Genomic DNA, 17,564 nt, shown 5'->3' with positions numbered 1-17,564 from the left:
CCTGCAAGCACCCGGCCCGCCACAAGGAGTCGCTAGAGTGCAATGAGCCAAGTAAAGCCCCCCCGGCCAAACCCTCCCCTAACCCGGATGACGCTGGGTCAATTGTGCGCCGCCCTATGGGATTCCCGGTCACGGCCGGTTGTGACAGAGCCTGGGATCGAACCCCAGGCTGTAGTGACGACGCAACACTGCGATGCAGTGCCTTAGACCGCAGCACCACTCGGGAGACCCAATTATTACTTATTTAATACTTATGCATTACTTTTTATTAGAACATTTGTGAATGATGTATTACCACTTAAATTATGTAAGAGTAACACTAATGTTACAGAGGGGACACAAGGCAGCTGTTCTATTTGTTATGAAACCCTCGTACTAAGCTTGACTTCCATTTTGTTATTGCTAAAAGTCGAGCTTCAAAAGGACAAATAACAAATGTCTTTTAAATCCCGGGGGTAGTATGGAGAACAAACAAATTGCCTCGGAACTGTGGATTGTAGGTCAGAGAGAGGAAACATAGCTGGGTTTGGATGTATACAATGCATTAGGAAAGTATTCAGACCACTTAACTTTTTCCACATTTTGTTACATTACAGCCTTATTCTAAAATAGATTAAATAAATACAAATCCTCATCAATCTACACACACTACCTCATAATGACAAAGCGAAAACAGCTATAGACATTTTTGAAAATGTATTAAAAATAAAAATAATAAAAAACCTTATTTACATAAGTATTCAGACAATTTGCTATGAGACTCAAAATTGAGCACAGGTGCATCCTGTTTCCAATTATCATCCTTGAGATGTTTCTACAACTTGACTGGAGTCCACCTGTGGTAAACTCAATTGACTGGACATGATTTGGAAAGGCACACGCCTGTCTGTATAAGGTACCACAGTTGAAAGTGTATGTCAGAGAAAAAACCAAGCCATGAGGTCGAAGGAATTGTCCGTAGAGCTCAGAGACAGGATTGTGTCAAGACACAGATCTGGGGAAGGGTGCCAAAACATTTCTGCAGCATTGAAGGTCCCCATGAACACAGTGGCCTCCATCATTTTTAAATGGAAGAAGTTTGGAACCAACGAGACTCTTCCAATGGCCATGGTCAGGGAGGTGACCAATAACGCAATGGTCACTCTGACAGACCTCCAGAGTTCCTCTGTGGAGATGGGAGAGCCTTCCAGAAGGGCAACCACCTCTGGAGAACTCCACCAATCAGGCCTTTATGGTAGATTGGCCAGACGGAAGCCACTCCTCAGTAAAAGGCTCATGACAGACCGCTTGAAGTTTGCCAAAAGGCACCTCTCAGACTCTCAGACCATGAGAAACAAAATGATTTGGTCTGATGAAACAAAGTTTGAACTCTTTGGCCTGAATGCTAAGCGTCACGTCTGGAGGAAACCTGGCACCATCCCTACGGTGAAGCATGGTGGAGGCAGCATCATGTTATGGGGATGTTTTTCAGGGGCAGGGACTGGGAGACTAGTCAAGAGAGGGAAAGATGAATGGAGCAGAATACAGAGAGATCCTTGATGAAAACTTGCTCCAGAGCACTCAGGACCTCAGACTGAGGCGAAGGTTCACCTTCCAACAGGAGAACGAACCTAAGCACACATCCAAGACAATGCAGGAGTGGCTTCGGGACCAGTCTCTGAATGTCCTTGAGTGGCCCAGCCATAGCCTGGACCCAATCAGACATCTCTGGAAAGACCTGAAAATAGCTGTGCAGCAAAGTTCCCCATCCAACCTGACAGAGCTTGAGAGGATCTGCAGGGAAGAATAGGAGAAACTCCCCAAATACAAGTGTGCCAAGCTTGTAGCGTCATACCCAAGAAGACACGAGGCTGTAATCGCTGCCAAATGTGCTTCAACAAAGTACTGAGTAAAGGGTCTGAATACTTATGTAAACGTAATATTTCATTTCTAAAAACCTGTTTTTGCTTTGTCATTATGCATTATGGGGTATTGTATGTAGATTGATAAAGGCAAAAAAACAAAAAATGTAATCTATTTTAGAATAAGGCTGTAACGTAACAAAATGTGTAAAAAGTAAAGGGGTATGAAAACTTTCCAAATACACTGTATAATATGATAGCAGTATGCATTGTCAAAATGTTGAGCAACACAAAGCATGTGTCCTTAATGGCATTGCCACGGGAGGTAGGGGTGCTGAGGGGGTTGCAGCACCCCCTGAAAAAACAGATTATTAAAAGATATATATATATATATATACAGTGCCAGTCAAAAGTTCGGACACACCTACTCATTGCAGGGTTTTTCTTTATTTGTACTATTTTATACATTGTAGGATGGTAGTGAAAACATCAAAACTATGAAATATCACATGGAATCATGTAGTAACCAAAAAAGTGTTAAACAAATCAAAATTTATTTTAGATTTTAGATTCTTCAAAGTAGCCACCCTTTGCCTTGATGACAGCTTTGCACAACTTGGCATTTGACTGGTACTGTACAAATAAATGTTTTCATTTTCACTGGGTGTGAAGTGCACTGGGCCTTTACTAGTCCTGTATTAGCAGACAGGTATAGCCGTCTGTAGAGCAGGCAATAAATAATAATCTGCACTGACATTGCATTAACTTCCTTCGATAGTAAAGGGCAACTGGTCCATAACGTTTATTTCCATTCTATGCAGAGGCAATTAACAGTGATTCTGGGCCTCTTACTTTGACTGCATCATTGATCAATGTCATTGAAATCGATGAAAATACAATAGTCAGCTCATTGTATGTTTTATTAAGAAAGCGCATTGAACAGTTAACATTCTCTACTATGACACATAGTATCATGTCTGTAGAAAAATACATCTGAGTATTACAAGACCAGCTTATCCTCTTGCCCAATATGAACCCCAAACAAACTGTCACTCAATGGTTTTTATGGATACACTTAATCAATCATAGTAGCTTGGAGACTTGGGTTGATCTCAGTTGAATTTATTTGATTCCTCTCTCCTCTGTCTTCGCGTCCACAAAACACATTGGAGGAGAACAATACGAGGTTCCTCCGCTCAGATGTTCTCCTCCGATGCATTTTGAGAAGGAGGAATGGAGAGAGGAGGCAAGGATTCAAGGAAATACAATTAGGATTCATTCACCCTTGGAGACTTCGAACCGGACACATGAGCAGAAACCAAGAATACGCACAGAGATAGGCACAAAACCTACTCACTCATATCCTTGTGGTTTGACAACCATTAGAGGACCTGTCAAAAAAATGACTTCCTTCACTTAAAGATGCAGTCCGGGATCTTAAGCGCAACAGATTCGTAACATATGGAACAAATTGCAAAAATATTATTACTTTTTTTGCAGGACAAAACATACTGTATCATACGAAATAGATGACGTAGTACACAACTAGATGACATAGTACACCAAAGTGAGCACCACTTTCAAAACAACAACAAACCACCCCTTCTCTCTGAATGTCTCATTGGCCAAGAGGGCAGACAGAAGCATGCCAGTTGTCCAGAGGCAGCAGAACGAACCGTCTGGATCAGCAGAGGGGGTGTTGCTGCTGCATCACAGCGGGAGTCTTCCCAAGCCTATCACCATTGGAGAACTGGCCTGGGCATCCATCTGAGATAATTCCAAAGGTCTGAGTAACTGTCAGCTTGGGTCTCTCTCGTCTCTACATCATACTGCCATCTCAAGGCTGTGTTTACACAGCAGGCTTAAATAAGTACATCGAGACTGCAAGGCTGTAACCCATTGCCATCACCAAACTTGATATCTTCATTTTTAGGTATGTCATGATATGCAGTTTTTACGCTTTACTTTGCAGAGCTGTGTTCAGTTCAGTTGTTGCATGTAGGGGTTTCTGACTGCAGTCTCCTCTTCAGCAAGTCAAATGCATGCTTAACTGGACTAGCTTTCCACTTTTCTGTCCTATGAATTCCTTGGTTGGATTGACTCAAAACACACTGTAAATCGAACCAAGCAGTTCATAGGACAGAAAAGTGGAAAGCTAGTCCAGTCAAGCATGCATTTGACTTTGAGGGATGTTTTGCTTAATGGTAAATTGCCACCAAATGAGTGAATATTCTGCTAAGTGAGTAGGATTAAAGCCACAATTTTCCTCCCAGCCTAAAACCAGACTGCCACTTGGTTATTTAAGCTGAGGGATGGGGCTGGAGAAATGTAACAATTTTCACGTTCAGATGAAGCTATGGATGCATAGACACAGTCCATGAGCTCAAAATTATACTTTATTATGTTGAAACTATATTTATTTTTATTTATTTAACTAGGCAAGTCAGCATTGTTTATAAATATTGTTTATAAACTTTAAAAAATCTTTATTTTGTATCTATATTCTGGGTTATGATGGGGTAGGACAAGTAATGATGATTAATTTATTTTCTTGAAGAATCATCAATGGGTGTATCACTAATTGAAATGAGCATTGAACAGCTGTAAATATTGCATACTCTACCTTTAAAGCGAAAAAGCAAAGGCTTTATTGATGCATGCGCATGTGTGCGGGCATTATCTCTCACCTACTACACAGCCTCTGGAATAGGCACAATACTATCATATATATAAACATAACAGTGAGGCCAAAAATACAATATCACAAATAGCACAATACCTCTTGAACACAGATGTAGATGTGTAGCCTAATTCTTCTCTGGATAAGCGTCCGAATATTGCCAACTGCTTCTAGCACACGGACTGTCTGGCTCCAGTCTGCTGCTCTTGCCTCCCAGCGCCTCGCGCAGCGAAATGCTCGTAGTCTACTCTAAATCGCGTGATTTGTCAACTGTTACGCCAGCAATTTTAAATGAATCTGTGGATTAATCTACAAAATAAACGTGTTTTTTAAAAATATGGAAATATAAACAAAACGTTCAAATATAGTTTTTATGGAAATCTTTTGTTCTAATAGGAATACATCGTTATTGGAGAAAATGTCTCAACCAAAAATTTTACCTTAAGGTGCGTTTGCATTAGGACTTTTATTTTTACACAAATGTCATTCTGTAAGTGCTATCTGCTGCTTGCATAACACAGTTTACAGTGCAACTGTGTGTGCGTGTGTGTTTGTGTGGGTTTGTCAGCTCATAAACAACATCATCAGAGTCCAGACCCTTCTTTTGGCAGGTCTCCTAAAACACAACCAGCTAATAAAAATATCCCTCAACAACCACCTAATACATCAACAATCATCTAATACAAAGATCCCTCAACAACCATCTAGTTAAGATGGCGCCAGAGGAGAAGGCTGACTGCCTTCTGAGAATTCGTAGGCGATTGAATTAACCCCCACTGCCTTCCATTCTGCTAGAAAACGTACAATCTTTGGAAAATAAAATCGATGACTTACGCGGAAGATTAAACTAACAATGGGACATTCAAAACTGTAATATCTTATGGAGTCGTGGCTGAACGATGACATTATCAACATACAGCTGGCTGGTTATACGCTGTATCGGCAGGATAGAACAGCGGCGTCTGGTAAGACAAGGGGCGGCGGACTATGTATAAATAACAGCTGGTGCACGATATCTAAGGAAGTCTCGAGGTTTTGCTCGTGTGAGGTAGAGTATCTCATGATAAGTTGTAGACCACACTTCTACCTACAGAGTTTTCATCTGTATTTTTCGTAGCTGTCTACATACCACCACAGACTGAGGCTGGCACTAAGACCACACTCAATGAGCTGTATTCCGCAATAAGCAAACAGGAAAACGCTCACCCAGAGGTGGCGTTCCTAGTGGCCGGGGACTTTAATGCAGGGAAACTTAAATCTATCTTACCAAATTTCTATCAGCATGTTAAATGTGCAACCAGAGGGAAAGAAATTCTGGACCACCTTTACTCCACACACAGAGACGCATACAAAACTCTCCCTCGCCCTCCATTTGGCAAATCTGACCATAATTGTATCCTACTGATTCCTGCTTACAAGCAAAAATTTAAGCAGGAAGCACCAGTGACTCGATCAATAAAACATGTGGTCAGATGAAGCAGATGCTAAGCTACAGGACTGTTTAGCTTGCACAGACTGGAATATGTTCCTGGGATTCCTCCGATGGCATTGAGGAGTACACCACATCAGTCATTGGCCACACCATGACCGTTTGTACATACCCCAACCAGAAGCCATGGATTACAGGCAACATCCGCATTGACCTAAAGGGTAGAGTTGCCGCTTTCAACTAGTGGGACTCTAACCCGGAAGCTTATAAGAAATCCCGCTATGCCTTCCAACAAACCATCAAACAGGCAAAACGTCAATACAGATCGAATTGTACTACACCGGCTCTGATGCTCGTCGGATGTGGCAGGGCTTGCAAACCATCACAGACTGCAAAGGGAAGCACAGCCACGAGCTGCCCAGTGACATGAGTCTACCAGACGAGGTAAACTACTTCAATGCTCGCTTTGAGGCAAATAACACTGAAATATGCATGAGAGCACCAGCTTTTCTGGAAGACTGTGTGATCCCGCTCTCCGCAGCCGATGTGAGTAAGACGTTTAAACAGGTGAACATTCACAAGGCCACAGGGCAAGATGGATTACCAGGACATGTACTGCGAGCATGCGCTGACCAACTGGCAAGTGTCTTCACTGACATTTTTCACTGACACTCTCCCTGTCTGAGTCTGTAATACCAACATGTTTCAAGTAGACCATAGTCTTTGTGCCCAAGAACACTAAGGTAATCTGCCTAAATGACTACCGACCCGTAGCACTCACATCTGTAGCCATGAAGTGCTTTAAAAGACTGGTCATGGCTCACATCAACACCATTATCCCAGAAACCCTAGACCCACTCCAATTTGCATACCGCCCTAACAGATCCACAGATGACGCAATCTCCATTGCACTCCACACTGCCCTTTCCCACCTGGACAAAAGGAACACCTATGTGAGAATGCTATTCATAGACTACAGCTCAGTGTTCAACACCATAGTGCCCTCAAAGCTCATCAATAAACTAAGGACCCAGGGACTAAACACCTCGCTCTGCAACTGGATCCTGGACTTCCTGATGGGCCGCCCCCAGGTGGTAAGGGTAAGTAACAACACATCTGCCACGCTGATCCTCAACACTGGGGCCCCTCAGTGGTGCATGCTCAGTCCCCTCCTGTACTCCCTGTTCACTCATGACTGCACGGCCAGGCATGACTCCAACACCATCATTAAGTTTGCCGATGACACAACAGTGGTAGGCCTGATCACCGACAACAACGAGACAGCCTATAGGGAGGAGATCAGAGACCTGGCCGCGTGGTGCCAGAACAACAACCTCTCCCTCAACATGATCAAGACAAAGGAGATGATTGTGGACTACAGGAAAAAGAGGACCAAGCACGCTCCCATTCTCATCGACGGGACTGAAGTGGAACAGTTTGAGAGCTTCAAGTTCCTTGGCGTCCACATCACTAACAAACTAACATGGCCCATGCACACCAAGACAGTCGTGAAGAGGCCACGACAAAACCTATTCCCCCTCAGGAGACTGAAAAGATTTGGCATGGGTCCTCAGATCCTCAAAAGGTTCTACAGCTGCACCATCGAGAGCATCCTGACTGGTTGCATCACTGCCTGGTATGGCAACTGTTCGGCCTCCGACCGCAAGGCACTACAGAGGGTAGTGCGTACGGCCCAGTACATCACTGGGGAAAAGTTTCCTGCCATCCAGGACCTCTATTCCAGGCAGTGTCAGAGGAAGGCCCTAGAAATTGTCAAAGACTCCAGCAACACTAGTCATAGACTGTTTTCTCTGCTACTGCATGGCAAGCGGTACAGGAGCACCAAGCCTAGGTCCAAAAGGCTTCTAAACAGCTTCTACCCCCAAGTAGCGGTACCCCCCTGTATATAGTCTCGCTATTGTTATTTTACTGCTGCTCTTTAATTACTTGTTACTTTTTATTTCGTATTCATATTTGTTTATTTATTTTTTAACTGCATTGTTGGTTAGGGGCTCGTAAGTAAGCATTTCACTGTTGTATTCGGCGCATGTGACTAATCAAATTTGTTTTGATTTAATTAATACAAAGATCCCTCAACAACCAGCTAATTCAAAGATCCCTCAACAACCACCTAATACAAAGATCCCTCAACAACCACCTAATACAAATATCCCTCAACAACTATCTAATACACAGATCCCTCAACAACCACCTTAATTCTGCATTAAATACTCTCAAAAGTGTTGAAGTGTGTATAGAATGGTGACTGATGATGTTGTTTTCTTACAAGCTATATAGTTTTTGATCAAATCCAATAACTTCAAATCAAATTTTATTTTGTCACGAGCTTCGTAAACAAAAGTTGTAGAATAAAAGTGAAATGCTAATTTATAGGCCTTTCCCATCAATGCATAGAGAAAGATAGAGAAATAAATACAAAAAAACTTGGCTTTATACACGGGGTGCTCGTACCGAGTCGATGTGCAGGGGTACGAGGTAATTGAGGTAGATACTGTATGTATATATACAGTACCAGTCGAAAGTTTGGACACACCTACCCATTTATTTTTACTATTTTGTACATTGTGGAATAATAGTGAAGACATCAAAGCTATGAAATAACACATATGGAATCATGTATTAACAAAGAAAGTGTTAAACAAATCACATCAACTGTTCAGAGAAGACTGCGTGAATCAGGCCTTCATGGTCAAATTGCTGCAAAAAGACCACTGCTAAAGGACACCAATAATAATAAGAGACTTGCTTGGGCCAAGAAACACGAGCAATGGACATTAGACCGGTGAAAATCTGTCCTTCGGTCTGATGACTCCAAATTTGAGATTTTTACTTCCAACTGCCATGTCTATGTGAGACGCAGAGTAGGTGAACGGAATCCCACCGTGAAGCATGGAGGAGGAGGTGTGATGGTGTGTGGGTGCTTTGCTGGTGACACTGTCAGTGATTTATTTAAAATTCAAGGCACACTTAACCAACATAGCTACCACAGCATCCTGCAGTGTAATACCATCCCATCTGGTTTGCGCTTAGTGGGACTATCATTTGTTTCTCAACTGGACAATGACCCAAAACACACCTCCAGGCTGTGTAAGGGCTATTTGACCAAGAAGGAGAGTGATGGAGTGCTGCATCAGATGACCTGGCCTTCACAATCACTCGACCTTAACCCAATTGAGAGGGTTTGGGAGATTGGACCTCAGAGAGAGCGAAAAGTGCTCAGCATATATGTTGGAAAAGCATTCCAGGTGAAGCTGGTTGAGAGAATGCCAAGAGTGCACACAGATGTCATCAAGGCAAAGGGTGGCTACTTTGAAGAATCTCAAATATAAACTATATTTTGATTTGTTTAACACTTTTCTGGTTTTTACATGATTCCATATGTGTTAGTTCATAGTTTTGATGACTTCACTATTATTCAACAATGTATAAAATAGTAAAAATAAAGAAAAACCCTTGAATGGTACTTTTCATATAGGTAGGGAAAAATGATGAAAAATGAAAATGATTGGCAACAGGGTAGACAATAAACAGTAGCAGCAGCATGGGTGATAAGTCAAAAGAGTTAGCTATTTGGTTAAGTATTCACCAATATCTTATGGCTTGGTGGTAGAAGCTGTTCAGGATCCTGTTGGTTCCCAGAATTGGTGCATCGGTATCGCTTTCCGTGTGGTAGCAGAGAGAACAGTTTTAGACTTGGGTGGCTGGAGTCTTTGACAATTTTTAGGGCCTTCCTCCCAAACTGCCTGGTATAGAGGTTCTGGATAGCCAGCCTGGTCTCATAGACTAGATGTAACATAGTAAATGTAAATCTGGGACACTCAAATGAATATGATGTGTTACGTTTAGTATGGTTACATAAGACAAATGGCTACTTAAACCTCTACCGCTTCTCTCTCCCGGATCCGGGATCCTCCTCATCAAAAAAGCTGACTAGCATAGCCTAGCCTAACGCGACAGGGATATCATACACTGCTCAAAAAAATAAAGGGAACACTTAAACAACACAATGTAACTCCAAGTCAATCACACTTCTGTGAAATCAAACTGTCCACTTAGGAAGCAACAATAAACAACAATAAATTTCACATGCTGTTGTGCAAATGGAATAGACAAAAGGTGGAAATTATAGGCAATTAGCAAGACACCCCCCAAAACATGAGTGATTCTGCAGGTGGTGACCACAGACCACTTCTCAGTTCCTATGCTTCCTGGCTGATGTTTTGGTCACTTTTGAATGCTGGCGGTGTTCTCACTCTAGTGGTAGCATGAGACGGAGTCTACAACCCAGACAAGTGGCTCAGGTAGTGCAGTTCATCCAGGATGGCACATCAATGCGAACTGTGGCAAAAAGGTTTGCTGTGTCTGTCAGCGTAGTGTCCAGAGCATGCAGGCGCTACCAGGAGACAGGCCAGTACATCAGGAGACGTGGAGGAGGCCGTAGGAGGGCAACAACCCAGCAGCAGGACCGCTACCTCCGCCTTAGTGCAAGGAGGTGCACTGCCAGAGCCCTGCAAAATGACCTCCAGCAGGCCACAAATATAGCATTATATTAGCTTACCACAATAGCCAAACACACAAATGCATTTATTAGCAGCAAAAGGTAGCGATCACAAAAACCAGCAAAAGATATAAAATTAATCACTAACCTTGGACAACTTCATCAGATGACAGTCTTATAACATCAGGTTATACAATACACTTATGTTTTGTTTGAAAATGTGCATATTTAGAGCTGCAACCCGTGGTTATACATTGTGAAAATGTAGCATCGATTCCCCAGACTATCAAGAGAATCTGACCAAAGAACTCATCATAAACTTTACTAAAAAATACATGTTGGATAGCAGATGAAAGATACACTGGTTCTTAATGCAACCGCCGTGTTAGATTTTTAAAAATAACTTTACGATAACAAACACCTTACGTTATAGCGAGACAGCGCCCGCCAAAAACGGCAGATAATAGAAATAACATTTTCCACAGAAATACGAAATAACATCATAAATTGTTCTTACTTTTGCTGAGCTTCCATCAGAATCTTGTACAAGGAGTCCTTTGTCCAGAATAAATCGATGTTTGGTTTTAGAATGTCCTTCTCTCCTGTCGAATTCGCTCCACAAGGCTAGCCATGTGGCGCGAACATGCCCATCTTCTCTTGACGCATAGAACGGAAAACTCCAAAAGTCCCATTAAACTTTGAATAAACTGATGAAACTCGGTTGAAAAAACATACTTTATGATGTTTTTCTAATATGTATCAAATAAAAACAAAGCCAGAGATATTAGCCGTGTATACCGAACGCTTATCATAAGACAACATGGAGGTACTTCATGGTAGAGAAAGGAAGTTCTGGACACGTCATTCCAAGAGCTCTTGTTCGGCCTCAAATCAAGCTAGACACCCCATTCCACCTTCCACTGCCTGTTGACATCTAGTGGAAGGCGTATGCAGTGCATGCAAATCCATAAATATAAGGCAATTGAATAGGCAGGCCCTGGAACAGAGCATCGTTTTCAGATTTTTCACTTCCTGTCTGGAAGTTTGCTGCAAAATGAGTTCTGTTTTACTCACAGATATAATTCAAACAGTTTTAGAAACTTGAGAGTGTTTTCTATCCAATAGTAATAATAATATGCATATTGTACGATCTAGAATAGAGTACGAGGCAGTTTAATTTGGGCACGATTTTTTACAAAGTGGAAACAGAGCCCCCATATTGACAAGAAGTTTTAAGGCAAAAACAAAAGTAGGGTGGTTGGTCGGGGTGGATGGGTGGGCGTATAACGCGAACATCTAGCAACCCAAAGGTTGCAAGATTTAATTTCATCACTGATAACGTCAATATTCTTGTCAATTGCCAACTTTCAACTATTTAGCTACTTAGCAAATACTTAGCATGCTAGCTAACCCTTCCCCTAACCTTAACCCTAACCTTAACCCTTTTAGCTAACCCCTCCCCTAACCTTAAGGTTAAAAAGTAGTAAGTAGTTGAAAAGTTAGTAATTAGCAAAAATGTTAAAGTTGTCCATGATGAGATTTGAACTTGCAACCTTTGGGTTCCTCTTCCCCTAACTCTTTAAGCTAACTCCTAAATGTAAGCCTAACTTTAACCCTAACCCCTAACCTAGCTAACATTAGCCTGCTAGCTAATGTTAGCCACCTAGCCACCTATCTATAATCATATGTTTAGCAAATTCCTAACATATTGTACATTTTGCAAATTCGTAACATATAATACGAATTGTTATTCGTAACATGTCATCCACAAATTAATACAAACCATACGACATATAACATGTCATTGTAAAAAAATAAACTTGACTTGATTTAATGGACTGTCGGAATAATATGAAATGCTCTGAGACCAGGTTGGAATGGCAGGGAGCTCAGCCCTAGTATTCTACTATGCACAACCCTCATACCAAGCAATGATGCAGCCAGTCAAAATGCTCTCAATTGTGCAGCTGTAGAACCTTTTGAAGTTCTGAGGCCCCATGCGGAGTGTATACTGGTGATTGATGTCAATCATACCACAGTCAGACTGTTATGATGTAAATACGTTATTATTTCTACCAGCTCACAAGTAAGGCCCTCTCACTTCATATGCTGTTGTCTCCTATTCTAGGGTTAGGCTATACTTTACTTGTTACCCCTCTCTCTTCAACTCACACATTTCCAACCGTACAAAATATGCATATGTTTTAAATTGTGGCATAGGACTATGCTTCACTAGTAGTCCGTGACCTTATAAAATACACAGTTTATTTGGCCTATTTGGAGTTCATTGATGCCACAAGGAAATCATGTTGATACACAACATCTGGCATGATGAGGAGGCCATCTGAATCTGACACTTCTGTAATTTGATGAAACCTCTAATGATTCAGTGTCTCCTGACCGCTCCTGTCTCAGCCTCCAGTATTTATGCTGCAGTAGTTTATGTGTCGGGGGGCTAGGGTCAGTTGGTTATACCTGGAGTACTTCTCCTGTCTTATCCAGTGTCCTGTGTGAATTTAAGTATGCTCTCTCTAATTCTCTCGTTCTCTCTTTCTCTCTGAGAACCTGAGCCCTAGGACCATACGTCAGGACTACCGGGCATGCTGACACCTTGTTGTCCCCAGTCCGCCCGGCCTTGCTGCTATTCCAGTTTCAACTGTTTCTGCCTGCGGTTACGAAACCCCTACCTGTCCCAGACCTGCTGTTTTCAACTCTTAATGATCGGCTATGAAAAGCCAACTGAGATTTATTCCTGATTATTATTTGACCATGCTTGTCATTTATGAACATTTTGAAAATCTTGGCTCTCTCTAATTTTCTCCTTCTCTCTTTCTCTCGGAGGACCTGAGCCCTAGGACCATACGTCGGGACTACCGGCCGTGGTGACTCGTTGCTGCCCCCAGTCCGCCTGGCCTTGCTGCTATTCCAGTTTCAACTCTTCTGCCTGCGGTTATGGAACCCCTACCTGTCCCAGACCTGCTGTTTTCAACTCTTAATGATCGGCTATGAAAAGCCAACAGATTTATTCCTGATTATTATTTGACCATGCTTGTCATTTATGAACATTTTGAAAATCTTGGCTCTCTCTAATTTTCTCCTTCTCTCTTTCTTTCTCTCGGAGGACCTGGGCCCTAGGACCATGCGTCGGGACTGCCGCCCGTGGTGACTCCTTGCTGTCCCCAGTCCGCCTGGCCTTGCTGCTATTCCAGTTTCAGCTGTTCTGCCTGCAGTTATGGAACCGCCACCTGTCCCAGACCTGTTGTTTTTCAACTCTTAATGATCAGCTATGAAAAGCCAACTGAAAATTATTCATGATTATTATTTGACCATGCTTGTCACTTATGAACATTTTTGAACATCTTGGCATAGTTCTGTTATAATCTCCACCCGGCACAGCCAGAAGAGGACTGGCCACCCCTCATAGCCTGGTTCCTCTCTAGGTTTCTTCCTAGGTTTTGGCCTTTCTAGGGAGTTTTTCCTAGCCACCGTGCTTCTACACCTGCATTCTAGCTGTTTGGGGTTTTAGGCTGGGTTTCTGTACAGCACTTCGAGATATTATCTGATGTACGAAGGGCTATATAAAATAAAATTGATTGATTGATTGATTGATTCGTACCCTGTGTTTTGTGTGTTTAAAGATGTTTATTCACTTGTGTCTGAGGCCCCCTACTGGCCAAGAGACCATATCTCTATTTTGGGCCCTAATAGCCGATTTATGTGGTCCTGAGTCTACTGTGATGGAGTCTACAGATAATTTTCCTTGTCTGTCTCTGTACATCTCTCTGAAGTATGAGAGGAATGGTGAGTACAGACATACCCGTAGTGGATTCCTCATCGCTACCAACTGGGTTATGACTGCTGCCCACTGCATTGAGAAAGTCAACACAAACACACTGCTGATATTGACCATCACAAAACCTTCATAAAAAATATCAGTTAAGAAAAACAAGCATTGTGTTTGACCAATGTGAGAAATGATTAGGTCTATAGCTTTTCCTTATTCCTTCATCCAGTTGAACCTGAATGATCATCAAGCACAACCCGGCAGAGGCTGAGCACAGTTCTAAGGCCTACCTCCAGTCAGGAAAGGAATCCTTGTGCACAGACACCATAACCCCATCCTGCTGTCAGTGGGGTACATTTCACTTGTAGGCCTGGCTTGTATAATGGCTTGTATAAACACAGGTAACACTACACATACAATATATTCTGTATATAAACAATTAGGTATTTGTGTTTATTCCTGTGTAAGGGCCAGGACAGTCTATGTACAGTATGTTCTCTTCCATTACATTGATGCTCATTATTCCCCTGCTTTGTGTGTGTTCCAGCCAGAGGCCCCACCCCCGACACCCTGCAGCAAGCCCTGATGCCCATGGTAACCTAACGTAGCAGGCCCTGATGCCCATAGTAACCTAACGTAGCAGGCCCTGATGCCCATGGTAACCTAACATAGCAGGCCCTGATGCCCATGGTAACCTAACGTAGCAGGCCCTGATGCCCATGGTAACCTAACGTAGCAGGCCCTGATGCCCATGGTAACCTAACGTAGCAGGCCCTGATGCCCATGGTAACCTAACGGTCCCGTGTGGCTCAGTTGGTAGAGCATGGCGCTTGCAACGCCAGGGTTGTGGGTTCAATTCCCACGGGGGGACCAGGGTTCAATTCCCACGGGGGGACCAGGATGAATATGTATGAACTTTCCAATTTGTAAGTTGCTCTGGATAAGAGCATCTGCTAAATGACTTAAATGTAATGTAAATGTAGCAGGCCCTGATGCCCATGGTAACCTAACATAGCAGGCCCTGATGCCCATGGTAACCTAACGTAGCAGGCCATGATGCCCATGGTAACCTAACGTAGCAGGCCCTGATGCCCATGGTAACCTAACATAGCAGGCCCTGATGCCCATGGTAACCTAACGTAGCAGGCCCTGATGCCCATGGTAACCTAACGTAGCAGGCCATAATGCCCATGGTAACCTAACGGAGCAGGCCCTGATGCCTGACTGAGGGCTTGTAGGCCTGTGCGTTACAGGGAAGACATCCTCCTCCCTCATGTGGTACTCTTCCTGCAGGCTCATCCTGACATGACCTTCCAGCATGACAATGCCACCAGCCATACTGCTTGTTCTGTGCGTGATTTCCTGCACGACAGGAATGTCAGTGTTCTGCCATGTCCAGCGAAGAGCCTGGATCTTAATCACATTGAGTACGTCTGGGACCTGTTGGATCGGAGGGTGAGGGCTAGGGCCATTCCCCCGAGAAATGTCCGGGAACTTGCAGGTGCCTTGGTGGAAGAGTGGGGTAACATCTCACAGCAAGAACTGGCAAATCTGGTGTAGTCCATGAGGAGGAGATGCACTGCAGTACTTAATGCAGCTGGTGGCCACACCAGATACTGACTGTTACTTTTGATTTTGACCCCCCCTTTGTTCAGGGACACATTATTCCATTTCTGTTAGTCACATGTCTGTGGAACTTGTTCAGTTTATGTCTCAGTTGTTGAATCTTGTTATGTTCATACAAATATTTACACATGTTAAGTTTGCTGAAAATAAACGCAGTTGACAGTGAGAGGGCGTTTCTTTTTTTGCTGAGTTTATATACTGTGAAACAGGACATTAACACAACACTACTCTATCTGAAACCAACAGCCTTGATTGTTTTTAATTTTATTTACCTAGGCAAGTCAGTTAAGAACTTATTCTAATTTACAATGACTGCCTACCCCGGCCAAACCCTAACCTGGACAACGCTGGGCTAATTGTGCGGCGCCCTATGGGACTCCCAAAAACGTCCGTTGTGATACAGCCTGGAATCAAACCAGGGTCTGTAGTGACGCCTCTAGCACTGAGATGCAGTCCCTTAGACCGCTGCGCCACTCGGGGGCCCCAGTGAAGAATCAGCAACACCTGTTTCCTCTTCATATCCACACTGGCTACTACAGATGAAATGTATAAGGAACAGGTCACAACCAGTTGTAGTCATTTAGCATTAAGCTATAATGGATTGTATACTGTATGTTACATTTCTGAAAAAGGAGAGGAGCTACAAAGTAGCACTAACCTAGTGTAACTTTAGTATGTCCCCTCGCCCCGACACGGGCGTGAACCAGGGAACCTCTGCACACATCAACAACAGGGGTGACTGTTGTTGATGTGGGTGACTGTTGTTGATGTGTGCAGAGGGTCCCTGGTTCGCGCCAGTGTCGGGGCGAGGGGATGGTTTAAAGTTATACTGTTACATTGCTGCTGTTGACCCGGATCACTGGTTGCTGCGGAAAAGGAGGAGGTTGAAAGGGGGGTGAGTGTAACAGATGTGAAATGGCTAGCTAGGGCCGTGGCTTTTGTGGAGCAATGGGTAACAACGCTTCGTGGGTGACTGTTGTTAATGTGTGCAGAGGGTCCCTGGTTCGCGCCCGAGGTCGGGGCGAGGGGATGTACTAAAGTTATACTGTTACACTAGCAGCCTCTGGCACAGGAAGCGTGTATGTGTATGGAGCAGCAGCAGAGCCCGTTTCAGGTTTCTTTCTGCCAGTTCCACATCCCAAACCCAGGAGTTCCAAAGAAACATCAATCACACATACTTGTCTAAAAACTGTTTTCATTTGGAGTGTCTGAGGTGTGTCTCTTTGTGATGTGGTGTTTTAACCAGGAAGTTAGTTTAAGTTCCTTTAAAGCGCAGAGATCATGGATATAGTTTCTCTATCCCGAGGGTTTAGCTGGTGGATGATACTAGAATGTGGGGTGGGAACTGTTTACCAGTGTGGTATCATTTTTTTCTAGCAGTCATTTCTCCCTCCCAATGTATATACAAACATTTTGTTTTAACCCTTTGTCGGTACAATTAAGTTGTCTGTCCAAAAGCACCTACAACCTGTAGCAAAACACTTCTTGGATACCAATTCATTTGATAAAATGCTTTCATAAAGCAAAACATATAATATTTTTCACCACAAAGCTCTTATTTGAAACCACACTACCATAAATCATACCAGTATGTCATCTGTTCCGGGTATCTTGCAAAAAGGTGGTCCCACCACAGCATCCTACAAAAGCTAAAGTGTTTACATTTGGCTCTACTCCAGCATTTT

General features: G+C 43.1%; 1 long non-coding RNA gene across 2 annotated transcripts; it reads left to right on the top strand.

Annotated features, from left to right (window-relative positions):
- Positions 1-3,049: 3,049 nt before the first annotated feature.
- LOC129815342 (uncharacterized) lies at positions 3,050-16,035 on the top strand. 2 transcript variants are annotated; one of them, XR_008753412.1, is made up of 3 exons: positions 3,423-3,774; positions 13,032-14,847; positions 15,547-16,035. It is a non-coding gene; the product is annotated as an uncharacterized LOC129815342 (long non-coding RNA). The 2 variants fall into 2 exon arrangements; XR_008753413.1 differs by lacking the exon at positions 15,547-16,035 and having other exon boundaries at positions 3,050-3,774; positions 13,032-14,071.
- Positions 16,036-17,564: the final 1,529 nt, after the last annotated feature.

Source organism: Salvelinus fontinalis, chromosome 18 (genome assembly GCF_029448725.1).
Source record: "Salvelinus fontinalis isolate EN_2023a chromosome 18, ASM2944872v1, whole genome shotgun sequence".
NCBI classification, from domain to species: domain Eukaryota; kingdom Metazoa; phylum Chordata; class Actinopteri; order Salmoniformes; family Salmonidae; genus Salvelinus; species Salvelinus fontinalis.
The sequence above is the reverse complement of the archived record's forward strand: the minus strand, read 5'-3'. Positions and strand labels throughout refer to the sequence as shown.